General features: G+C 40.5%; 1 protein-coding gene across 4 annotated transcripts in view; it reads right to left on the bottom strand.

Moving 5' to 3' along the window:
- Positions 1-13,820, bottom strand: part of LCLAT1 (lysocardiolipin acyltransferase 1) — a 112,662-nt gene extending 98,842 nt beyond the window's left edge. Inside the window, exons 1-2 of one of the 4 annotated variants that reach the window (XM_041489413.1) lie at positions 13,709-13,820; positions 13,493-13,586 (exon numbers count right to left, since the gene is read on the bottom strand). The gene's annotated coding sequence lies outside the window, so the exon portion shown is untranslated. The other 3 variants (XM_041489414.1, XM_041489412.1, XM_041489415.1) reach the window with 3 other exon arrangements.
- Between the last annotated feature and the right edge of the window lie 10,065 nt (positions 13,821-23,885).

The following is a 23,885-nucleotide window of genomic DNA, read 5'->3' as shown; positions in this document are numbered from 1 at the left end:
TATTGCAACGCTGAGAGAAAAACCTAGCAGCTCTGTGTCACAGCACGGCCTATCAAAATAGTTCAAATTACTTTAGGAAACTGTAAATATATTTAAAAAAAAAAAAAAGTTTACCGATCTTCCAACTTTTCTCCCTCCACATTTTGGTAAGAGAACCAAATACCTAGGCAGACTAGGAGACATGAGCAACAACTGCAAGTTCCTTTACACTTATTTATATTAAGCCATTATTCTTTCATAGTGCTTCCAGAGCAATTTACAGCAATCTGCACTATGAAAAAGGAATGTAACAGACAAAGAAAATGAGATGTTATGTGATGAGCATTGCTTAGGATGTCAGAATTTTTAATAACTAACACCGTAGCAAAGAAGAAAGAGATTAATGGCAACAGAGCAAGCAAGAAATGGGATTTTACATACATTATGGAAAATACAAAATTGAAAGTGATCTAAAATGTCTAACAGCATATTTAGAAGTCTTTTTTACTCGTAACAGACTCCAAGCTTCAAATCAGGTTTGACTGCATGAGTCAGTAAGGAAAAATATAATGATTTCCTGATACTTCACTGAAATTCTTAGACCAAACTACAACAAAAATAAATAATAATCCCTTTTAGAAGGAATATTAGAACAGGATTCTCCTCCAGTTGTTCAGGAACATTAGGGATTTAAAGTATTTCAAAATGTCTGGCTGCAGTTCAACACAACATAGCTAATGGGACTCAATATGAACTCTCCCATAACACTTTATCTAGTCAAATAATTTCTCTTTATAACTTTCTATTTCTAGCTTCCATACTGTCAGATAGAGATATCAAACATACAAATGGGAAACTACATGAAGAGATACCATAACTGATTCTTTTAAGCTCGAAGTAGGTTTTTCTATATATTATGAACCACATCAAGTCAGCTGCAAGATACCCTATAAAATAACATCTATAACTTGCAATTTCTGTAAAGCTGTTACACATTTTGATAGCACAATTTAGTCACTTTCTATTATGCAGACCACATAACAAAAATATACTTAGAAATGGTAACACTTTCTCCCATCAAAGTTTACTTGGTGCATAGAGGAATATTATTTTTTTTACCACTAGCAGGGAATTCAAGGCATTAATTATAATTTGTTATCAGATGTACCAATAAAGGCATTCACTGTGCCCTCCATCAAAAGCTGAAAAAGACTCATTACCAAATAAGGTAAAGTATGATAAATCTAAAACTCCAAACTTCACACCTCATTTAAAACGCATCTCTCCAAGTTATGTACTGCAAAGATGTCTGCCAGTTCATCAAATCAGCTTTGTCTCATTCTAAATATCATAAAAGACTAAGGTGCATTTACATCAAGTAACTTCAAGTACATTTGTAGGAGGCTGAAATTCACTGTGAAAGCCAACCAAGATTAGGGAAAGCTGTCTATCACCAATTAGACAGTAAAAGTCAAAGCACAGAGGTTCAGTATTAATTCCTTGGGAGAAAGGTATCCCAATCAACATCCCTCACCTTGACTGCAGAGCTATCAGCCTGCAACTAGAACAAGCGGTCCTGGATGGCCAGTACAACTTTCACACGTTACTGTGAGGAAAATTTCAGAATGTGAGTTGAAAAATTAGAACAGGCTATTTTCCTCCTACTTCTTGGGACAATAACCTATGTGCTCAATCATGCACATGTAAATAGACAAGGAACTGCTTCACTCTGGACCACAGAAATATTTAAGTGAGAGGCATAAAGCAGAATTCAGTCAAACTGCAGAACCATTTGCAATTGTAAATGGCTTTGTAGAAATAACTTGGAATACTAACAGATTTCTTCTTCTGGTGCTCTTGATCCTATATTCATGAACTCAATCCAGTGACCTCTCTGTGGAGTCAGCACCGGTCTCAGGTATCTATCATTTGCCTACAATAAAACAGAGTGCCAGGAAATCACAGTCTCAGACCACAGATGAAGTGATTCTGTGGAAATCTAAAACATAATGATTAGTTTTGGCCCAAAAAGTGTTTTGGTCAGATACAGCAACATCAGAATTTACAGGAGGGAGAAGATGACATTTAGCAAGGGGTCATCCTCAGTGTAAGTACAATTTGCTACAATCACAGCAGAGATCAGGGGATTCAGCACCACTCAAAAAAACCATTTGGGATACTGAAGCTGCACAATGAAACACAGAGAAATTATTAAAAAAAAACAGATGTAAGGCTGTTGCTGCCTGGCTGGTTTTTTCTTTCACACAGGAACTCCACCTTATCTAATGCACAGGTCTTGACCACAGGGTGACCACAGGGTGAAGGAGAAATTACTTTGTATTTCTTTTTCCCCTTCCCATAGTAGAGTGCTCACATATTAAAATTCTAGGCCAAAACCTTCTTTTTTTCCTCTTTTTCTTCCATCTTAAGTTTATTATACTGCTATATGAAAGTGTTGCATTTCAATAATTTATTTTCACAAAAGATCCTATTTATATTTTTATAACTCAAGGCCTATATTACAACTCAGCACACAGCATATGAATTGTGTCTGCTTAATCTGGAATGTTTCCAGACTAATTTTTTTTCAGAATATTTGTCACAAGCACAATTCACAGTTGTTATCAGCTACAGTAGCAGCTGTGAAAGCTTTGCATTCTTTATTTTATAGATGTCCAATTTGGAACCTTTCTATTCAAATACAAGGATCACAAGTGGTTACCGTTAATAATGTTACATATCTTGCTTCTTAAGCAAAAAGTAAAATCCAGGTCTTCTTCTGTTTTTTTTTTTCTACAGAAACCTTCAGATGATCATCTCCAATATTTTGTTCAGTTCAGGATACAACATCCAGCACATGCAACAAGTCAAATGAGTTCTACAGACCACATTCTTTAAATCTAAGGTGTTCCTAAAATACAAGCCATGGTAAACAGCAAGTTTTTTAAGGTGGAAAAAAAGATAATGTGTTAATGGAAATACATCCTGTCAATTCAAATAAGGAGATGTGGGTGACATTAAGAAACTTAGCCCATATATCACTTGTCACTTATGTTTCTGTTGGTATTTTAATGAAGTCTAAGATCATGAGCCTACTGTGAAGAGAATCTGGGAGAATAACAGCTGCTCATCTCTAATAGCAATCATGTAACTTAAGAAATGTCATTTTATTATTTTCAAGGAAGAAAGGAAAGGAAAACACTCCAATGACAAGGTAGGATATCTTAAACAGAGGAAGATCCAACATTCCCATGTACAATAAGTAGGCTTTCCTAAAAATCAAAACCTAAGTATTTAAGTTGGCCAGAACTCATAACTTCCAAGCATTCCCTTCAAATTCTTTAACTAAATTTAAAAAAAAATAAAAATAAAAAAGAACAAAACAAAACCCCAAACAATTGGAGCTAGAAAGAATCAGACATAACTGTTTCTGTATTTGCTACATTTCAGGGTAGGTCTGATAACACCAACAGGTTAATAGATGAAAGAGCAAAGTATTAATTAAAGCAGAAGCTTTTATTTCAAACCATTAGAGTAAATCTGTATAGTCAACGTACAATTCCTTAAATCAGCAGGCTTGACTGAGTTAAAGAAAAAGCAAATCCTATCATATTTAATGTTTCTCATTCTTAATCTAGGTACCTTTTTATGAATACTTCACTTTTCCTTCACAGAAGCAAAATAATGTCTTCTAGTGCTATTAAATGCTCATAAAAAACCTGATTTTCAAATAAAAACATTAATATGAAAACCCTAAAATGTAACCTGTTTTCCTTTTGAAATAAATTCTGTCCATCAAGAAAAAATCAATTAAATCAATCAAACTATAGAATTTGAAGGTAATAAAATAATGATTCTAAGACTTTTTCTTTTTTTCCTACTAGTTACATTGTAGTCAGAAAATTCTTTATTCTACATTAAGGAACAGCTTATCCAAGCTAACTTCCTTCTGAAAAAATTAATCGAGCTTTTATTATGATTGCATTTAGAATGCTTATATTGAAATTTCTTAAGCTTTCTCCAGAGCAAAACAGTTAAAATGTTTTAATTAAACCACTTTTCCTTGAGAAATGTTTCCTTTACAATGTTTTTAATATAACTCAACATTGGCTGCATCTTTCCTGACAGATGGTATTTCCTTAACAGAGAATGTCTCAAATGGTTTATGTATAACATTCTTTCTAAAATTCATTTCCTTTCTGTGTAAGAAGTTAATACACCAAGAAAAAAAAAAAAAAAAACAGGAATGTTTCATGCCATGTGGGATATAAGAGTTCTAGAGTTTTGCTTTAAATTAGCCGAGTAATATTTTTGTAGAAATATTATTAACGTGGTTGAAGCTTAACATTTGGAAAACGGAAAAATACTTGCGCACAACACTGCTTCTCTCCAGATCCCACTCCAACATTAACTTCTCTTTTATGTTCTACTCCTCAGTCCCATGTCTGGTGAAATCTGACAGATCTCAGTAAGGTTCAGCTTAGGAGAGAGATGTTAACTGGGTGATTGTTTTCAAGAACAACAGACTGATAGTTCTGTAACAAATACCTCCCAAACCAGACAGGAAAGTTCTTATGACTTCCCTCCAAAATCTTTCAAAACACTGAAATCAGCAGAAAAGCACACCATAATCTTTCTCAGGAGGAGGACAGATACCGAGGTCTCACAGAAGTAGATGCAGCTCCTAAGGGTGGGCCACTCCTCCATATTAACATCAAAACACAAGTTCTTAAGAGGGAGACTTGTACCAGCTGGATGCAGAAGAACTAAGGTTCCACAAGTAAAAATCCTGGGGAAATGGATCTTTGCAGGATATTCAGGCCAAAGGTATTGAGTTTGCAGCTTGTAATATACACTCCCTCTAAAGGTTGTAAACCTTTAGCTAAATGTAAAGAAATACCTGTTGATAATTTCTTTTTCCTCTTGTTATGCTATAAGCACTCACTAAAATATTACTTTTCTAACAGATCAAATAATTGTCTGTACAGCTGAAAATTTTTATTCTAAAATATTCTGCCACCTGTGGAACTATATTTACAACAATATTTTGCAGTTACTACTTTCCATTTTTGGGCATCTCTTAGTCAATATGCCATTTTGTGAGACTTCTAGTAAATGTTATCATCTGTGTTAATACTGTGTTCAGAGAGAATATCTTGCACTGAAATCCAAAGCTACCGGACAGTTTCCCTAAATTTGAAGGTTTGCCTACCTTATGAAGAAATGATATATTTCTAAACTTCACAAAACCCCGTCCTAAATATGCCTCTTCCAGCTACTTTTGTACTTCAATACAGTGAGAGATCATGGAGACTGGGAATATAATCTTTCTTTCTAGTATGCAAACTCATTTTAGCTTTCTGCTCACAGCAATGCTACCTTCAGTTCTGAAGGCAAGCTGAATGCCCAAAGCTCATGATAACAAAGTTTTGGGCAATACGTGCAGTGCCAGTTTGCCTAAAAGATTTTTATGGATGCCTTCCATAAGGTTAGAAAAGAAAGAACAGCTGTATTTAGCACCTCTATTTGCCACTGATGACATGTAAAATGAACAAGGACCTGAAGGAACTTGGGATCACAGACAACACAGGAATAACTTACACCTTCCCTTTAAAAAGGGGAAGGATTTCCTACAGCCATTTCAGGGGCCTGGCTCTGTTGCAGGAGAGTGAAAGTCTGCCAAGCTGCAAAGGCACAGAGAGAAGGCAGACCACCAGAAAACCCAGCTAACATGTGACTGAAAGAAGAAAACTTTACTAAATCCTCTAAACTTTTCATAAGGTTCTTTCCAATTAAAAATAATTGCTATTAGTATGTTTTCAAAGATAACTACTGCACAAGAGTGCTGTGTAACACATCATGTTTGTTCTTCAGTAGACCACCCTATTTACTTCAAGAAATTACTTCAAAAAACCCCATGTCTTTTCAGCTATTTTTCCCTTTAGACAGAATATGTATTCCTGTGCTATCAATAACCATTTTAGCAATATCCCTGTTGTGACCACTTCATGCACATTTGCTTCTGTCTGAACTTAATTTCCATACTTCCATAACTACAGAGCCATTGTCTCAATTTTGCAGGTCAGACATCTCTCAAGATCCTTTGATGGCCTGCTGTAATTAGAACACACACACAAAAAAATAGCTGTTTGACCTCTGACAACTTTGCAAGCATTTGTCTTTCAAAAACTATTGAGGTGGCAGACAAGACAAACAGGCAGCTTTTTTACCCACTGTCATAATCTAAGTAAGATGTGCTGTTCAATTCAAGCATTGTTTGAAAGTGTGGGGTTTTTATTGCTTAGTGGAGTTGACACTGTTCAACATCTAACACTGCATCCAAGAGAGGTGCAAAACTAAATGCTTCTCAGTATTTAAAAAGACCAAGATTCTTTCTTCATAGTGGGACTGAGACACAATACATACAATGCCTACCTTTAATGCATACAAGTAAAAATATTCTGTGAGATAGAATAATAATTTCTATAAAAATGTAAGTAAATTTTGGAAATTGGCATCTCAAGATAGAATAATTTATGACAAATTAATGAAGTACTCATTCTGTAATGAATGGTAGACCCATGCAAGGACTCAAAATAGTGGATAACTGTAAGGATTTCATTTCAAACTTGGTATTCAAGAGAAAATTTAAACCTGATGTTCCTAATAAAAGAACACACTTCTCTGAGCAAAGCCACAATTTTAGGAGAGACACACCCTTTGTCACTTCCAATGGTTAGAAATAGATGAGTCTGCAAAACATTTATTGTAAATCATATTGAGACATGAGCACTTTTTTAAGGAAACTCTAGTGCAAAATCTATCCACGTCATGGAGGCAGCAGAAAATGCAGCAAGACCAATCCTTTCCTCAAACAGTCTGTCACCAAAGTTTAGAAAGATCAAACACAACCAGAACACTACATTCCATCTTCCTAGACAGTCTGTAATTATTTAAGAGAGTTTTGAACAAACCAAACATCCCCTCTCCAAATGTGAGATGCACGCCAATACCCAGGACATTAACTGGGAATTCCACTATCTGATGATTAATTACACATAAATAGCTCACTGGCAGCCCACCATTTTTACTTGTCCTGAGGAGAAATCCACTGACCTGGGCAAGAGATCCTAAAAGAAATTTCTAAAACTGTTTTTTTTAAAAGGAATTCACTAGGTAAGTTGACAGATTAGTAGTGTTTTCACACTGAAGAGGGAGGACCAGAAGAAAGCTGCTGTTTAGGAGGCTGAAAGGAATTTATTAGCCTTACCTTACCAGACTACAGGTTGTCTCGATAACCTTGGCATGAGTGTATTACCTCACGCTTTCTAAAATGTTGGATTCTTCAAGGAAAGAGGATTTCCGTGAGTGAAGAGTTTAAAAAAAAAAAAAAAGGGCTAGTTCCCAACAGAGACTAAATTTCTTTTACTTGTTTTGCTCTTTGAGAAATCTTTTGCAGTTTTCCTTGGCTTTGTTAAAGAACCAAGCCGTGACTTCCCTGGAGCACATGGCCCCCAGCTCCAGCTGATAACACAATCTCAAAAATTTACCCAGCAGAACCAGAAACAAGCTCCAAGTTCTGACCATAAGCCTGAAAGCCCATTTGCAGCTTGGCTCACTTTGAAAAGTTTTATCTTCCATGGATCAGCATGTGGTCATCACTGTGTCCTGGCTTATCATACCTGTGTCCTCCTGGCTTATCATTAGAAGAGTTAAAAGCTGTTCTCAATGAGGACAAAACATGTAACTGCAATTCTGTGAACAGAATGCTTAAGAAATTCCCACTGTACCACAAGAATTCTGGGGAAGAGTTAGTTGAGTTTAGAAGACAAAATCATTGAGTGAAATTAAAAGTGCTTCATCATATAAATTTCTTAAAGGTAATAGCACAAGCTGCAGCAATTAGAAAAAAAGGAAAGCTTTACCAGTCATTATTAAATTTATTATTTTTTATTCTTGCTAAAATACTATCTGCTTTTTCAAAACCAATGCTCTTTACACTCAAGCAGATCACAAACACGATCTTGATAACAAATGGAACTGATCAGCTGAACAAATGCCTGATTACTACAGGTATTAAAAACCAGCAGGATCTAGTCTTCTAGCATCTGATAATAAAATAAAGCGTCTAAAAAACCGAATAAGCTTTCTCACAATTCCATGTCCAAACTAGGACAGAATTTTTTGACATTATTTTCACTAGAGAAACAGTTTATCAAAGCCAACCAGCACATCTCATATAAAACCACATAATGGAAATCCAGAGGACTCCTCATTCTCTTACATTTCTCCTCACACTTAGGGAAAGGAATTCACTCTACCTGTGATCAGAAGAAATGGTCTATCTGAAGAGAAGTCTCCTGACAGATTGACTCCCTTGATCTCTGAACACTCTGCCAACTGGAAAACTCTCAGTATAGCCAAGACCTTTTTTCCTGCATTTGGGTATAAAACAGTGATACAAGATTGGTAACAGTTTCTGGGGTCTTTTTAATTGAGGGTTTTTCTAGCACTTTTCTAGAAAGTGAAACAAGCAAATGTTTAGCAGCAACTCAGAGGGTTGTAATAGTCACCTGATAGAGGCAATTCAGATTCCTTTCCACTTCTGCGTGGGAATACATAAAATGCTGAATATCACCTAGCCAGAGCTGTACACTTGCTATACATCTGTTTACAGCTTTAACTCACCAACTGAAAATGGTAACCATACCCTGCCCAAGGACATACAAGACAACCAATGAAAACTTCAGTAATCTCCGACACTTCACACACTGCTTGCAAAGAAGTCTGGAAAAACAGAGGCATTTTACTGTGTTTTGATGTTGTAATTTAGCTGCTTGATGAATGGAATTTAGAGTTTCTTTCTGAACAGCTACCTTTCAAATTTCAGAAATACAGCGTGAAGTGCTTTCAGTGGTATTTATTACAGAGAGACTACTAGTATCCTATTTGAGGCTGTCTATAAACAAATTGTAAAAACAGTTCAAAAACATTAATCAGCTTAAAAACATTAATTTCTGCATACATTTTTCAAAGTAAGTTAAATCCTATTAGGAGAACACAGTTTTTAAAATATGGCTTGAGCTAATTTTAAAGATGGTTGGAAAAGTTTGGCCTACACTGATTAAAATCTATACTTAAATGAAAGGAAAATTTAACCACAAAAACTTTGCTCATTTTAGAAAAACAAGCATATCACTGCCAAAGTGCAGTCCTAAGTTTAGATTGCTGTCTGACTAAAACATTATAATTATGAGAAACTGAAATGGATTTCTAAATGTTTCAAGATGAAACAGACATTGGGTAATTTGCAAGATATGCAATTATCTTCTGAATTCAAACACAATGCTAATACTCGATCTGAACAAATGCAGACTGTTTATGTGAAGACTGACGAAATCAATGTTAAACATCAATACCAACACCAGATAGGAGTAACCATAATGAAATCTAAGAGCAAAATTACCAAGTGATGTGGAATTAATTACTTCAAGAATTTTCTTTGAGGAGAAGAAAAAAAAAAGCCTTGGAATCTCTCTCTGCTCTTCTGTCTCCAAGAGCTGCTCAAGCTGAACAGAGGGTCCTCAGCCCTTTTATCCCTGTTAAAATTGCATCAGGATGAACTGCATCCAAGCTCTCACGTGTAGCAAGACAGCAATATTTTTACCTTTAAACACCAGAGAGGGTCTTCAAATAGATTCAAAGGGTCATAGAACATATGTTCTATTACTTCATAATTAACATTCATATCTTCATGGGATCTTTATCATACTTGACCATGCAAAAGTTAAAAGGAAACAATAATTAAATATAATCACATGCTCACCCAGATCTGTTTGACCATTTCATGTATAACCATTGTAAATTCCAGTTACTTTGAAAACTAAGTTAAATCTTGATCTGCAACAATCATTAACAGTTTGATGGAATTAGCAGGATTGCAAGAAATTCAAAGTAACTCCATTCTTGTTTCAAAATCATGATGGCACATACTTGTCAGTACCTGCACTGCCTTTGATTGTCTATCTTTGATTTAGGAAGAAAAATTAAAGATTTGGTTGTGTTCTATTTTTGGGTCTCCTGTGAAAGCCTGAGTGTTCAGTTATCTTTTGACTCTTCTGACTACAGCCCAGTCTGTTGTTTCACTGATCTGGTGAAAGGAGTACAAAACAATCTGTCATTTATATATGAAAACACACAGGAACTGTGAGGCGCATGTCTGGGGACACAGCAGTTCACAGAACCACCATCATTCAAAGAGTAATTTTATAATGGACCAGAGAAACTCTTCAGCAAAAATTAATTCTCTTTCTACCAGCAGTGTGAGGTGATCCACATAACTGCTTCATACAGACTCATGAGGCAGTCTTCATTTAGCCTTCATGGCACCTCTGGAGCTGCCATCAAAGGAGAAGAGCAAATAGAGATCAATTTCTCTCAAAACTAAGAGATGCTGGATGCCTTAAAAACAATAAAACCATCGTAAGCTCAATGAAAAAGCACCTGAGATTAAGAAGTACCTTTCAGAAACACTGTAATGAAAGTAATACCTGCTCCCTTGATACCTAAAATAACATCAACAGCAGGTTTTACACCAAAGGATGCCTGAAACAAGTTCCTCAAGAGTCAGGGGAGTTTTAGTATCATACAAGCAAAATCTTGGAAAAGCAAGGTGAAAAAAGCAAGGGGAAACCACCTTAAGCCTACTATCAGATTAAAGGCAAATTAATTTCCTCAAACTCATGAAAGGATAGTGTGTGAAGCTACTAATTTTGCATTGGTAAGTAAAAACTCTCCCAGTTTTGACTCTCCCAGCATACAAGAACTCTAATACAAACAAATGTAATTACGTAAATTAAATTGATTGTATCAAAACAAGGTCAAGTTCACAAGTAAACTAGGTCAGCCAACAGAAAAAAAATAGGAAAATGAAGAGACATTTTGGGTATGTTTGAAGAATTCTGCTATCATAGCTCTATCACATCTCACTGTGCCCTGCTATAGCAAAAAATTGGACAATTCACAATGCAGAATTGTCTTTCACGAGCAATTTACTTGTTAAGCAAAGGCAACAAGTAGTGAAATCAAACTGTGAGCTTTTGCTCACAGTCAGCAGGGACCTGTTCCAAAAATTCAACTCTCCAAAGGTTCCATCTCCCCCTCTCTTAGCCCTAAGTGCTGACCAAGCACCACACACACACGGCACAAACAAGCCAGCTCTCCTCCGGCCAGTGCCAAGAATACATTTAACCAGACTGTGGAGCTCAGTGCCTCATGTCTGTGTGTTCCCAGCACCACGACCTGAAGAAACAAGGGAACAAGGAAGGGACAGCCTTGAACAAGACTGTAAGTGGAGAAGAGGAGAACGAAATAAGGAAAGAAGGACAGAGGAAAACACAATTATTTGTAAATAATGATGAGTTAGGAAGAAAGCATAAATTGAGACAAAGACTCTGCACATCCCAAGAAGCTGGAAGAAGCAGCCAGCAAAAGTAAAAAAAAAAGGTGCTTTGGCAAAGCAGTTGGGAGGAGTAAGGGGTAGCAGCACACTGAAGGATGGGACAAGTGACAGGAAAGAAAAGACACACATGAGACTGTCCAAACAAAAATTAAGAGAAGGAAACTCTATGGGGAAAACTCTTGGACAGAATTAGGTAGAAAGCCAGCAGAAGAACAAGAGGATTTGCACCCATGGCAGTTCACATTAAGAATCTAAGAATTAAAAATCTGGCTTTACTAAAAATAGCTGCTGAAGGAGCAGAGACTCTGCAGGAACAGATGAAACACATAAGAATTTCCCATATGAGCAGCTGGAGAAAGGGTTATGTGATCCAGCAAATCCTAACACCACTAAAACCCCAGGGGGGTGTGAAGATGACACCTTATTTCGCTTCCAATCTTCTTTCCAGACTGCTTTTGTGGGGAAGGCGGGCAACACCATGAAAGCAAAACTCATTGAGACTGAGGAGCTGGACCATACCAGAATCAAGGTCTCCCTGAGGAATCTCAGTCTGGTTTTCACAGTAGAGTATAAAATTATCTTTCCTTCAAGATTCTGCCTCACTGAGTACACATGGTGGACCAGCCTCTGAGGACTAAATAAAGGTTTGCAAGTGACTTCCCTCTTTCAGCACAGAAACACTTTGGCAAGCAGTGAATGGAGCAAAAACGCTTGGAAGATGAGAAAGTTCCTTCACAGGCTTATACTCACTTCAGTCTTACCACATACTCCTTACACATGGCTGACTTTTCTTTTTTTAAAACTGAAACTTTTCAGAAGTTTGAGGTGTAGTTCTGATTTCTGAATGACCACTCTGAGATTTGGTTTCTCATGTGAGGTACAGTTTCACATTATGGTTGACCCGCAGCTGGGTTACATTAGCACAGAAGGAAAAACAGCTTTCATTCATATCAGAGCAAGCACTCACTGGAATAACTTCCATCCCCATAAAACTGTTAGATCAACTGTCCCTGAAATCATTCAACCACTAAATCCACTACAAAGAGAGTAACAAAAACCCATGGCCAGCCATGGAAAAGAGTGAGACCACACTCTTCAGCTGCAGCCCACACACTGACCAAATATGAATTCACACTGGTAAAGGGCACCTTGATTTCCTGAGGTACAGCTTCCACTGCAGCTCTGCATTCAGACTATGAGCTAACACTGTAAAACATGACTGCAAAGTCAACCAACTCATTTTAGATTTCTGTGTTCAATTTAATACATATTTTGGTGCTTTTTGTAATCCTAGTTTCCCCATTTGTTAAGTAAGAAGCAGGATGGAGGGGACCCATCTATTAATCTCTGTTTTACAGGGGAAGAAGCTCATGCTTGAGAAACATAAGAAGGCCACCATGCTATCTACAACTGGAAAGTCCAATGGTCCAAAAGCAGAGGCTGGGTTGTGCCTTGGACAGAACACACAGCTGCTATGAAGTACATGAGATATGGTGATGCTTTCAATCAGTAAGTAAAATACACTACCCATTAGTGTAGCTCACTCCATGCACTAAAAAAGTAGAGATTAAAGAAGTCCAGTGACCAAGAACTGTATTTCAATGAATACACAGAAGCACCAGTGTGAAGCTGGACGCCCAGTTTAACTCCAGCATTTATTTTTAGTCTGCAGCTTCTTTCAGCCACAGCTATGTGCTGAGCAGCCCGGCTGTGCAAAGCTACGAGCCTTGTTGCAGCACTCACCCTGCACAAGAGGCCATTCGGGTCAAAGTTTAGCTTTGCCAGAGGGCACTTCCAGCCCAGACGGCAGCACACACGCCAGTACTAACGGGAAAAGTGACAACAGGCACAATAACCAAGGAAAACCACCCAGTTACAGCTGGAAAAAAACCTGACTGGCTTCTGTGTATGTACAAGAGAAACAAGACACTCAGTTTGTTCCCCAAAAGGAAAGATACTAAGGATGACATTATAACAACAGGCCTCCGGTTATTTATTCCTCCAAGTGCAACAAAAACAGCAGCAGTGAAACCGAGGTTTCGGGTACCGTACACGTCTCACACACACGGAACGCCTCCGCAGACAAGCTCAAGCGCTCTCCTCCATCGCCGCGGCTCCCGGCCGTCCTACAGCGCGGCAACCATGCCTGGGGACAAACGGGAGGCGGCTGAGAGCCCGGCGGGCGAGAACGACCCGGCGAGGCCAGGGGAGCTGCGGAGCCCCGCCAGCACCGCGGCCCGGCCTCCCCTCCGTCCGCCCCTCCCTCACCTGGGACGGGGCAGCGCCGCGGCGGGAGGCGCTCAGGGAGCCGCCGCGCCGCCGCCGCCGCCACCCGTGGGCGCCAGGGCCGCCGCCATGTTCCCGCGGCCTCTGACCCCGCTCACTTCCGGTCACGGTTGTCACGCCGTTGCCATGGCAGCGCTCCCGGCCGGGCCCCCTTAAAGGGACCGCGCGGGCCGGGGCCTCGGGGCCTGCGGGCGCCGCGCAGGGAAAGCGGGCGGCGCAACTCGGGAATTAGCGCAAAAGGGACAGTGGCTCATCCCCCCCACAGCGCTGCACGAAGGGGAAAACCGTGCTACTGTTCAGCTGCGGAATTTGTCATAAAATAGCCTGTGCGGTGGGAGAGTAGTGGAAAACGACCGTGGCATAATTTCCACTGCTGTGAGGAGATGGTTTGTCTTAACTTTCCCCGAAACGGTTTTATTGCACCGCCTTTGCCACCGCTCACTGTTGATGGAGTTAACCTCTTTGCACTCTTTCCACATGTATGTTTTTATAAGGTAAACAAACCTGGTGAAACCCCCAGTCCAAGAATGGAAACTCCAGGAGGTTTTAAATAAAGTTTTATGTTTGTGTGAATCCAAAGTGAGTCCATGCCCGGCTGACAAGAGCTGCTGGATGAAGACCAAAGCAACCTGGGCGCTCTTTCTGATTCCACATGTCTGTAGATGAACATGTTCCTCTGCAAAACTCCTGCAAAGTACAAATGCCAGGGCAAAACCTGATCCCATATCCACTTCGGCATATATCCCCCCATAGCCATTCCTCCTCTGAGATCCTTCTTTCCCACTGCAGCTACATTGCCTCATCTGATATGCCTACAGTGATCCAGTGAGAATTTGTTGCCTTAGAGAGTACCTTTGTGGACTTGAGAATCAGTCATCAATTTGGTCAATACTTGAAATTAAAAAAAAAAAAAAAAAAAAAAAAAAAAAAAAAAAAAAAAAAAAAAAGGAATGAGCCTTTGGGGAATTTCTTCCTAAAAGTCATAAAAATGTTGGAAATTCGAAATTCTCCTGTCATATCTTTTTGAGGGCTCTCATTTGTTCATTCAGCCTGGAGGAGTAGGAGCTGAGGGGAGGAATTAGCTGTTGTCTACAACTGGTGGAAGGTAATTAAGAGATTATCACCAGACTCTTCTCCGAGGTGCACAGCAGGCAGATGAGAGGCATTGGTCCCACGATGCAGCAGGAGAAATCCCAACTAGTTAATAGGAAGGAATTCTTCAACATTAGAGCAGTCAAGCACTGGAATGGGCTTCCCAAAGACCTTGTGCAATCTCAAACCCAGAATGGACCGGGTCTTAATGCAAAATTAACAATACCATCTGAAATCCTTTGAAATGCTTTAGCTGAAGAGATCAAGGCAACTGTGTTGGCACGCTCTGCCTCTTGTGTCAGGAGGCTCTCTGTTGTGTGATTCACCTCAGTTGACTTGTGCTAACCAGGAAACAGGCATTTAGTCAGACTTAGTCACCAAGATTCCCTCCTCTAGGCAGCTCCAAAAAGAGCTCCATTCTATCCCAAACTGGATGCCTAAAACAGCCCAGCACATGGGGAGCTGAAATGGCTCACTTTGAGGTCACTCTGGCTGATGACATGGTTAAAGCCAGGCGAAATGAGTCCTCACTGGTGCCTCCTGAAAATAAGGACAAGAGCAAGGCAAACTGCTGAATTTTAAATAGCAATAACTTAGCATGAAAGACATAGCATCAGCAGAATGTCCCCAAGCGTAACATGTGCCATGGGCTGTCAGCCATGGACTTGTGGTCAGACTCCTGGGCAGCCTCAAAACTTCAAACAGAAACAGGGCAGTGATGGCATCTGCAATATCTGCAAAAATTCCAGTCCAACCCTGTAATGCTAAATGGAAAGCTGTCCCAAAATTTTTATGCTGCTGTAGTCTAGGAAGGTGAGAGGGGTGAAAATGCAGTCATGGGTACGTGTGGCTTTTGGTATTTGTACCGTAGGGCAGTCATGGCTCTCTCATTAGTTTGATAAACTGGGCAAAAATGCATATGGCTAATTGCCTGTTGGGTTGAGGCTCTCTGCATGGAAGAAATACATGCTAAAATGGGCTAATAAAATACTGGGAAAAATTTTATAAGTAGCTAAGTAAGGAGCTTTGGCACTCCGTGCACCAAAATGTAGACCAGAATCTTACTGCAGCGCACTCTCCGCCACTTCCAGGGTGACCCTGGATAAATCATCTCACTTTCCTATCAGAGTAGTAAGAATAATGACATTTTCTCCTTGCTGAGAGTGCTGTCAGGAGATGATAATCAAAGCTTGTAATTTGATTAGGAAATGTGAAACATTATACAGCACTCCTTTCAATGCCAACACCTCACTTTATAAACTTTCGGTTAAAATATTTTATACTTAAAACTGTGGAGAAAATTGGTAACACAAACAATAATGAGCAATGGTGTTCCTGTTTTCCTTAAGAACCCCAGAACAATTTTGTACCATTTGGAGATAAATCTCTTTGTCTATCACATTGACATGCAGGCAGCTGAAGAAGGACATGACATCTTGTCAAGCCTTCACCATAGCACTCTAGTAGAAAATACAAAGGCAAATTTAATTTTCAGTTGCAACTACACAGGCAAAGTAGATAAGCACCTTGTGCTTTACACACAGACACTGAAAGCTGAACTTGTGTGAAGTGAGTTAGTGTAGGCATTTTGTTAGAAAGCAAAAAGTCTGCTCAAGAAAAATACAGGCATTCATAATGCCCCTACAGTTTTTGTGAAAGTGGAAAGTACAATTTCTACAGCCAAAGACAACAGTGAGGGGAAGAAAAGAATGTTCAGTATTCAGCAAAAAGGAAGAATCCGGCTGACTGGAAATGTATGTGCATTTCAGAAGGCTTTGTTAAAATAATATTAAGGTACTGGCTTTACATCCACAAAAAGAATGCCATTTGGTGCCGAAGTCAAGCTTTCCACGTGTTTGAAATAAAAAAATATAGATTTAATTTAGCCACAAAACAATTCCTGTGGGGAGAGCTGGAAGCAGCAAACTCTGATTCCCAACAGACATGCTTCCCTGTGCCCCTCAGCCCACCTCCATCCCCACTGCATTAATTTTGTCTCCTTCCCACCCCGTGGACAGCATCCTTGCAAAGCAAGAAGCAGTAGGTGCAGGTGGGCCAGCGAGTACCAGCTGCCAAGAGAAACAATAATGTTTGCTCAGTCAGGGCATGAATTTAGTTCTCACTCCTCTATCATAATGTCTGCATTAACAGATCTTGTAAGAGCATGATTATTTCTGAGAATTCTGCCTTTCTGCACTTCCATCAAATTTAAGCAAAATTCATCAAGAAGGTTCAAAAGCTCTTGGAAAGGGATTTGCAGCCAGACTGAAAACATGGCCACATAAGCAAAGTTCATGTGAAAAAACAGACTGAAAAACTAGAAAGTTGCCCACAGTGGGGAGAAAAAACCTCACAACAATTAACATCCTTTTGCAATGGGGTGAAATTGAAAATTATCGAGTCCTTCAAGTTGTATTAGCACCTGAGAAACAGAAAGGGAAAACAGAAAATTATACAAGCTACTATCTGTCCACTGACAGGACCTGCAAACATATGGCGCAAAGAATTTAAGGCCTTCATAGGAACACAAGAGAAAGGAATTTTTTTTATTATATCTGGGATTAGCTTTACTAAACATTTTTTTGGCTATATGATTTGTAGTGGGACCCCTCCATTCATCTTGTGTTAGCTCAGCTGGATGACAAGTGGCATCACGGAGCTCATAACAAGTCTCCAAGAGGGGACACAGAGAGGAGGGAAATCATTTGAAACCAGTGTTACTAACAAGAGCAGTATGCCTAAAACATTTGGGGTTTTAATCACTATTGCTTAGCTCCGTGTTTTATTTGCAGACGAAGTCCCCTTGGGGCCTGTATCTGAGCTGAGGGAATGATAGACCATGTGGCACTCAAAGGGAAGAAAAGATAAACAATATGGAAAATATCATTAGGCAGCCAGTCACGCCTCTCTATAACTGCCAAAGAACAGCAGAAAGATAACTCATGTTCTCCTGTTCCTTGGAAAAGCCTCAGTCACTTGAATAAAGAGACTTTCTAGGAGCTCTTGGTGAGAAATGGCCTAGGCTGTGCTTGCATCAAATGGTTTTCAAATTGAGTCTCACAAGCTACTTATGAATCTGCAGTTTACATGGCTATTTCCACTTCCTAAATCTCATCAGCATGTGTTAATTGCTTTCCTAATGGTCCTATACCATGTAAACAGTTGCAAAATTAGCCCCAGAGATAGTATTAAATGATAAATTCGATGAGTGGAAGAAGAGGAAGAGGAAAGGATTGCATGAGAGAAAGTGAAAGATGAGAAGGGGCCATTAAATGCCCGAGGTGGGAGGTCATGAGGTGCATTCCCCAAAGCCCTGTGCCCCAGAGAGCAGTGCAGATGTGATCCTCAGGGCCCCCACTGCCCTTACTCCAAGGGCACCTTGGGATGGCTCTGCCCTCACGCCCATGCTCTCCCCTAACAGACCTCGTGTAGCTCATTTACTGAAACGGCCATGTTCCACATCCACCTGGGTTTTTCCTCTCTCCTGGGTTTTCTGAGCAAATTTCACTGCCTGTGAGAAGAGCTAAGTTACTTGATGTCTGGATAATTCACCGTCTCACCTCCATTTGCCTACTTTTCTGGAGGGTTTGAGAGAAGGATATGACAAGCCCACATAAGGATTTTCACCTCTCCATCTGCTTGCAAAGAAAATCAGATATCTGAGCCCACATACCCTCCTAGGTGTGGAAATTTGCTAACTGTTCATAACATGCCTAAGCTGCACTTGTTAATTTTTCTTCCAGAAACAGCAGAAGTGGAGAAGGGGCCTTAACTCGAAGGGTATCAGCACAGCAGTGAATAGAGATTACCGTCACCAAATCAAAACAGGGGAGGCAGTGACAGCATGGAAAGCCTGAACTGATTTAAGCTGGTATAATATTTCTGGTGCCTGCAAGGTAGGCGTATATCTCTGGAGACAGACTAAGCTCGTTCTTATGCACAGCCCCATGAACAGCAAACAATAAAGGCCACTGTTTACTGCCCTACAAATATAGTAACTGGCACAGGTGATATAATGGATTTAGCTGATTTGGGAAACATTATGAGTTTAAATGTTTTTACTATCAAATTCAAAAGACATCTGTAGGTACAACCATAAAAGGCGATTCAATAAATTGCAGGGTTTTTTAAACTCTCCAAAGCTGAAGAGAAGATGGAGTTGATTCAGAAATGTTTATTTGATTTAGTTGCTGTTTGGTTCACAGGAGACTCCCCACAGGGGCAGTAAAAACCAAGGCTGCCTTTTTTATAGTGCAAAGATTTTACACTGCAGCCCTCTCCAGTCTGTTTAAACATGCCCCTCTCTTGCCTCAAATACTAAGAAATTCCATTTATCACAACTCAGAAATTTCAGAGATGGAAATGATCTATTAAACCCTATGATCCATCTCCTGAAAAATGCAGGATTTCTCCCTATAGTGCATTTGTATTTTTAGTGTTTTGTCCATCAAGTTTATAAGGTCACATTAGTGAAGTGTACCTTTCATTACATTTCATGTTTATGTCAACAAATAGTATGTGGTTGCTTAATTTCAGTGTAATTGGTCTTCTGGATGTACCAAGGAAAGGAAGCAAGCAATAGCCAGCATAAATGGCAGATGTCAGAATCAGGAGGGGTTGTTTTGTTGCTAAATGTGATCAGTGCTGTGCACAGTGAGCTTTCAACTATTCCTCTTTGGAGAATGGTCATTCTAATGTCAGTCATTAGCAATTTGCTGCTGGTCACTTGGGAACAGCGTGTTTCCTACAAATTGCTTCTATTAGTCACCAGTTCTTGTCCAAATAATTGACTGAGAGAGAGACAGCCTGTGTGAGATGGGTGTTAGCAGGGTGGCGGAGTGTATGGACACATTGTTATGGGACACACACTTTATGTTTTTGAATGCCAAAAATTAGTGGAATGGGCTCAGATCTCTTTTATGCTGGGGTCAGGCTGGAGCTGCACCACCAAAGTCCAATGGAGCATTTTGAAAAGCCAAAGCTAATGCACATGAGGTCAGTATCTGGCAGTAGTACAGCAGCACATTTGCTTGTCTCTGAAATGCAGTCACCTCTGGCATGAAACCTGGCAGCTGTTTCACATAAAATGGTCAGGATGTGGACCAATATTCTTCAGGAAAAGAGGAAGAGAAAGAGGAAAAAGAGCATGGAGGAGTCTGACTAGTTTGCACCCTTTGTATTCCTGTCATCTGCCTCTTTAGTGAAAGCTCTTCTACACAGTGTTGTTAATTCAAGTACCTGCTTTTTGACAGCCTTTTATCTCACTGAAAATAGGTGTTTCAGCATGACAGAAAATACAAGGAACAAAAAAATTTCACTTACCTACCAAAAAGAAAAATGCTGTGGAAAAAAAAGCAGGTCACAGTAGCACATCAGGAGTCAGCTATGTCAGTCTCATCAAGAACTCCATTCCTCTCACCACACCATCTGAATACATTCTGCTTTAAGTTATTGCTGGACTGCTCCTCTGCTCCTGCTGTCTTGGTTTGTGAAGACTGAACCTGAGAGAGTACGGGGCTAAGAGGTTACAAATGCTCTCCCAATAAAACTCATGTCAGTTATAAGGAAGTGTCAAAGATTGTTGTTGATAGGGTACTTCTAGATGCCAGAAAAAGGTGCTTTGAGTTCATACAACTAATTCTGTAGCCTCTGAAAATATATCTTGTGACCCTAATGCAGGCGACAGAGGTGTGGAGAGAGAAGCAACAGAACCTTTGAATCCAAAGCTGCCAGTCTGAAGTAGAGAGAACTGGATGGCAACTCCCCAAACTCTGGGTAGGAACCAAGGAGGGTACTGGGAAACCAGAGCTTAATTATTGCTGTCATGGGAGGAGGCAGCAAGAGCAGCACAACAATGGCTGGGGGTCAGAGAGGGGATAGAGGAGCCGGCCTTACGTAAGCCATTTCTCAAAGTTACACAACGGAGTAAAGTAATAACATTAATGCACTTTTATAATGCATTCCTACAGAGATTTGAAATGCTTTGAAAAGATAAGTAAATATTATATCATAAGGTGGCAGATGGAGAAACCAGAGCAATGAGGAAATTAGTGGCTTCCTTGTAACTGTAGGGAGAGTGAGAGTTGTGGTGGGGAGCAAGAGAAAGGTCTCTGCAGCCCTCTGAACACTTGGGCACAGTCTTCCAAATGCCCAAGTGTGCTGGACAGGAGGAAAACTGGCAGGTTAGGAAGAAATTTCCCCTAAATCAGGAAACAAATCAGAAACAAGAAATGCATTTTTCAAGCTGGAAAAATATGTTTGGTGAAAAAACCAGAGAAACATTTTGGGTTCCCAGGATTTTATTACCTTTTCTAGTGTGAGCCAAAGGATTCTATCCAAGTTTCCAGAGATTATTCCTCACAGGAAAAGAAAAGCTTTTATAAAGAACATAGCAATGGCACAGTAAAAACAACAACAATAATGAAAAGATGTCTTTTGTTTAACCACCTGGACAGATCCTTCACGATGCAAATAAGATGTGGGATAACAAGCTCCAAGAGACAGGTCACAGCTACAGGGGCTTGTCAGGCCAAGACAGAGTGAGGTGCAGGTGAGGGGTGAGGAATGGCAGTGTTCCCAGGAACACGGATCTGCCTGGGCTCTTTGTGGTAAAGCTTCTCTTGTCATCAGTGCCAGTGACCCTTAGGAGTTGTCTGCTTTCCCAAAAAACTTACTCAAACCACTTACTGATTTCCACTGACAACAGACGCTCCAGCCCTCCTTACCCCTCCCTGGGTTGGACTAGTCCCTTTGGGGTTACTGTGGGGAGAGTAACAACCTCGGGAGCAATCACTGGATGCAGAGGGATCTCCATCCTGTAGAGAATGTGTTCTGTGCCTTTGAGCATGTCTGTCCCATGCAGTGAGGAGTGTGGAGGTCACCCTGCTAATCCCTGGCTATTAAAAAAAAAATGCTGCATGCTGAGGACATCCCCTGACTGCTGCTTTGCTGGTCTTACAGCTCTCAGTCCATTCCTGCTGCTCTGCCTCTACTGATGGGTGCAGCTGCACCCTTTCTCCCAGGACAGGCAGCTCCTGTGCTGCGTGTCCCCTCTCCTGCCTGTGGTACTGCTGTGGACAAGACAGATCTTCCAGCAGAGATTTTAGCTGGGGAGGTCACATTATGTGGCTCAGGACTTTACCTGCAAGACAGAAATTAAGCTTTCACCAAAATACTCTGCTCTCACTCCTCCTGGACTGAGAGGAGAGTTCAGCCATGCAACCAGAGGTAACGCTGTACAGATCTATAGGAACAGTCCCGTGTTTTCTGTGTTCGTTCAGCTTTCAGGGACTTAGGGAAAAATATGTCCTGTCATATGAAATGCAGTAACTAATAAATAATGACCTGTTTTTCTGCACCATTTAGCAACTGCTCATGACTGCAGTGTTGTAACAGGTCAGTGAGCAGACAGGTGTTGCCCCCATTTCTGGCTGGGGAGATCTGGAGCACAGAACCATGGCTGAAGATCGTTTACTTTTCCAGAAGGGGTGGTGCATGGCCTCCTTCCCTGTTAGAGTCTCTCCATGGGCAATTCTGCTGCCAGGAAGAGCTGTAATCTCTCCTGGGTTGAGAAATGGCACAACAGGCACGTGTCCCAGTCACACTCACTGGCTCACTCATGCAGCAGGTTTATCTGCGAGTCTGGAGGGGAGCAAGGTAGTAAAGTGCCAGCCCTCTCTGCTGTAAAGTCTGAACCTGTGGCTGCCAGGAAGACTCTGGCCATGGTTACATGAAATCCAGTGCTGTTGGGTCAGTCTGAAGCTGACGCTCTCCTCTGCTCTGGCTCATCTGGGCAGGATCTGACATTCTGGGCGAAAGCGAACGCAGCAGCTGAAGCTGGCACAGAGGGGACTGAGCCGGCTTCAGAAAAAGCATGTGGCTTTCCAAACATCTTGCAGTCCAAAGCAAAACCAGCAGTTCTGACATGCTGTGAGCAATAAACAATGAGCTTTGTCAGCATGTCTAGAGGAAATGATAATTCCCGGAGTGTGAATGATGAAATGTTAACCAAGATGGAGGCTTTGGATAGCATTGTGGTTAGGAAAGCATATGTGCATCAGTGTGGAAGAGCTGACACTAACACAAAGAGCCCTAACTAAGACATAAAAATCTTCCAGGTCTCTCAACTTACTGCCCAGTGGTATTTTCTCCTTTTCCCTGTGTGAAGCATAAAGCACTGCTTGTGCTTGAAAGGGAGATTTGCAGTGCTGTAACCAGCACCTGAATCTGCCCCTCTGGCTGCAGGGCCCTGGCTCTTCATCACGCAGAGCTCAGCGCTGCCGTCAGCCCTCTGAGGCACACAGGGCTTGGGGCAGGGTAATTTACTGTTGTACCTGCATTACGAGATTGGCTGTCCCTCTTTTCTCTTCTTTGAATTAAGAGGCAGCTCTGCTCACTTCAGTGTAATTGAAAACCTAATGAATCAGGGGGAGTGTTTTGAAGGTTACAGTGACCTTGACAGAGACCTGCTAGCCCTGTGCTTAAATATTTTGCAAACCTGTTGCCCGGTTTTGAGGCCAAAAAGAGTCAGAGAACATTTTTCCCCTTTGCTTGGAAAATGTTAAAACGGTTCTCTACAAACCATGTGAAATGTTTCCAGTCATGAACAGCAATGAACAGCACTGACATGCATGTATTAGCAGAAAACAAGAATAACTAGAGTCAGAGAAAATTACGCAATTATTCATAATAATAATATTAATTTCACAATGTCATCACTTTAGGGGCCTGTTGCAATAAATAACCTTGAGAGTTATCTCAGTGTGTATGACAGAGGACGTATGTGCAGTTGAGATCAGATTGCACAATAACTTTTTCCTGATGTGCCCTATGAAACATGGAACCTTGGTCTCACTCACTAGTCACCCATGCTGGGGTTGTTTTAAGAAAAATGACATTCAGGACCATTATTCAATGCTGGAGGAAAAGAAAAAAAAAAAAGAAAGACTCAGCATTCTGCTATGGCTAGTGTTACCCTCAGGCATTTCTGGCATGTTTCTGTTGTAAATTCATTTTACATGTGGCCAGGAAGTACAACATCTTGTTGCATCTTGAAAAAAAACCTACC

The sequence above is a fragment of the Pyrgilauda ruficollis genome, unplaced genomic scaffold (genome assembly GCF_017590135.1).
Source record: "Pyrgilauda ruficollis isolate IOZ18807 unplaced genomic scaffold, ASM1759013v1 scaffold93, whole genome shotgun sequence".
In the NCBI taxonomy this organism is placed as follows: domain Eukaryota; kingdom Metazoa; phylum Chordata; class Aves; order Passeriformes; family Passeridae; genus Pyrgilauda; species Pyrgilauda ruficollis.
The sequence above is the reverse complement of the archived record's forward strand: the minus strand, read 5'-3'. Positions and strand labels throughout refer to the sequence as shown.